This window comes from Vitis riparia, chromosome 7 (assembly GCF_004353265.1).
Source record: "Vitis riparia cultivar Riparia Gloire de Montpellier isolate 1030 chromosome 7, EGFV_Vit.rip_1.0, whole genome shotgun sequence".
NCBI classification, from domain to species: Eukaryota; Viridiplantae; Streptophyta; class Magnoliopsida; order Vitales; family Vitaceae; genus Vitis; species Vitis riparia.
The window spans coordinates 17,472,064-17,475,533 of record NC_048437.1 but is presented as its reverse complement, the minus strand read 5'-3'; positions in this window follow the sequence as shown (position 1 = coordinate 17,475,533).

Below are 3,470 nucleotides of genomic sequence, written 5' to 3'. Positions count from 1 at the left end.
TTCTTAACCGTTCATATGGACTAGACATATGCATCAATTTATGTTATGCAAGGACATATATGATTAGTCAAAACATGCCTAGCTAGATATCAAATTGGATAAGCATGAAATATCATATGTTTAATAATTTGTCCTAGGTTTTAAGCCTTAAATTCCCATGCATTTCTATTTATTGATAATAAAAAAAACGATAACATGTGAACAAAAATTGGATTAATGAAAAAATAAAACCAGACATTAAGATTTTCACTTCATACAACTCTTTGAGGGCTCCAAATAAATGTAGGGACCAGGACAATATTATGTTTATTTATTTGTTTCTTTTGATATATTTGTAGGTTAGAGTCAAAATTTATTGAAAGGTCCTGAATTAGATTGAGAGAATTTTTATTTGTGATAAGCTATGACAACATATATCAATAATAATAATAAAAAAAAGGTACTTCCATATATATCTCTCCCTTTAACGGGTAATAACTTGTTTCTTCAAGTACTTGTAGTAGTATTAATAGATATTTCAACTTTAAATTTTTCATTGGAAAAAAGAATTAGACATTATATTAGTCTATCCATCTAACAATAATTTTATCTCTATAAATGGGGGATATAAGAAAAAAAGAATAGTAAAATATTATTTTTTATTGAAATCACATTTTTTTTCCTTATAAAAAAAAAAGAAAAGGGCTTTAAAATAAAGTAAAAGGTTATTTATAATAGGAGTATACTCTGGTTGGGATCATGTAAACCATTTCCTGAAGCCTTGATTAGTATTGAGTAATTTATATGCTTTTAACCGAATTTGATATTATACCTACATGTATGCCAATTAGCACATATGGAAGAATTAATGCTCAAGGATTGGATTAAGGCCACTCTACTCAAACCATTTGTTCTTGTCTTGGTCAAAATTGAAGGAAAATTGTCTCAATGATTTATTTATTTGATAGGCAAACAAACATGTATAAATAAGCACCTAACAAAAAAGGGAGGGTACAAACTCAAGCATATAGATAGTGTAGAAAATGCTAAGTAATATCATTGCTAAGCAAACCAATCCCATACCCTCTACCCTTGCTAAGCTATCATGGAACATGAAGAAGAAGGCCCAATGGTTTTGGTTGTAAAGGAAGAAGGTGAGGAGCTGTGGAATGATCCAAAGGGAGTTTCCTTCTTTGAAAGATGGCCAACTAGTGAACTGGAAGCCTTTGACAACTTCTTGGTAATGCCGACCAAGGGGTTTGAGCTAGAGATCATGGCCTTTTTTAAAAAGATGGATGCTATAAAGGGGACGAAGGCTCAAGGAAATTTAAAGAGAAAGAAGAAAATATGCTTTTCAAAGTTCAAAAGAGAGCAAAAATATTGGAATGCTAAAAAATTTAGATGGCGTGAAGGAAGTTTATTAAGGCTTCTTAAAGGGTTGATATAGTTTGTCTTCATGAAACAAAAAGTCAATTTAGTGGAAATTTAATCCACCAATTTATTTTATTCTATGTATATGTGTGTGTGTGTGTTTTGGTGTGTCAATGTGGGTGTTGTTGGGTGGGTGGATATCCCCTTTGTTTTCTTCTTTTCTTTTAATGTCAAAGCATGGGCTTAGCTATGTTGTTTTCATTTCTTGTATGATTGACTAAACTTGAGAGCTTAAATTTGACCTTCACATTAGTAATTGATAGTAGTTTAAAACAATTATGTTGATTGACATCCCTTAAATTGCTAAATCTGGATGCTCGCCAAATCACGGATGCTAGGCTTGCAGCTATCACTAGTAAACATTTTCAGACTTTTAGTTATCACTGTTTAGATGTAAACATTTGCTTTATACGACTTCTTTTGTGGAATCATCTGTATGATTATGCTTTTCATTCTAAACTCTTGAGGATGGTTGTTTTTAGGGTTGTAGCTTCTTCAATAGCCTCTTCAAGATTTTATGATTATGCCTACGTGTGGAGGGCTTTTCTTCTCGAAATAATCATTTGTTGTTTATAATTCTTGATTAATCCATGTTAGTTAAAAATTTTATTTAAGTCTTTAGTTTTGATTCTTGATGATTCATGATTGTAAATAATTTTTCTTGAAATCATTTGTCGTTTCTTTATTAATCCATGTTATTTGAAAATTTTATTGAAGTATTTGGTTTTCTTCTTGATGATCCATGATTGTATATAATTTTTCTCGGAATCATTTTTTGCTTATAACTCTTTATTAATCCCTATTATTTAAAACTTTTATGTAAATCTTTAGTTTTGATTCTTGATGATCTGTGGTTGTATATAATTTTTCTTGATATCATTTGTTGCTTATAACTCTTGATTATTCCATGTTACTTAAAAATGTTATGTGTAATTCAACAAAGGTATTTGAAGAAAATTAATATCAATATATTAGAGGAATAATACACATATATATACAATTGAGAGTCTTAAATTAGGAAGGTATTATCCCAAATAATCAGCCTACAAGAAAGGAAACAACTTAATTATGGCAAGTACAGATATATACAACTAACACTCTTCCTCAAGCTGGAGTATAGATGTTGATCATGCCCAGCTTGTTACAAAAGTACTCAACTCGAGTTCCATTTAGAGCTCTTGTAAAAATATCCTCAAGTTTCTCTCCAGTCTTCACATAGCCAGTAGAGACTAGATTTTCCTCAATCTTTTCACGAATGAAGTGATAATCGACCTCAATGTGTTTGGTTCTTTCATGATAGACTAGGTTCGCAGCAATATGAAGAGCGGCTTGATTGTCAGACCAAAGCTTCACTGGGATTGTGCACTTCATTCCCACTTCACATAAGAGTTGATGTATCCATATGATTTCACAAGTAGCCTGTGCCATGGCCCTATACTCAGATTCTGCACTCGAACGGGATACAACACTTTGCTTCTTACTTTTCCAAGCCACTAGATTCCCACCAAAGAACACACACTAACCTGTAGTGGATCTTCTATCAAACTTAGTACCTGCCCAATCCGCGTCAGAAAAACACTCAATGCAAGTGTGTCCCTGACTACTGTATAAAATGCCTAGACCAGAAGCCCTCTTCAGATAGCACAAAATATGCTCTAAAGCTGCCCAATGCTTTACTGTAGGCGTAGATGTGAACTGACTAACAACACTTACTGCATATGCAATATCTGGTCGCATCACAGTGAGATAATTCAGCTTCCCAACCATCCTCCGATACCTCTCAAGGTGGTAGAAGGGATCTCCATCATCTGGCATAAGCTATACATTAGGAACCATCGGGGTAGTACATGGCTTTGCTTCTATCTTACCAGTCTCTTCAAGCAGATGAAGCACATACTTCCTCTATGATAAGAACATTCTTTTCTTGCTCCTTAATACTTTTATTCCTAGGAAATACTTCAGTTCACCCAAGTCCTTTGTATGAAACCTGGAATGCATGAATGCCTTAAGATCAGAGATTCCTATATGATCATTTCCTATAATAACTATATCATCGACAT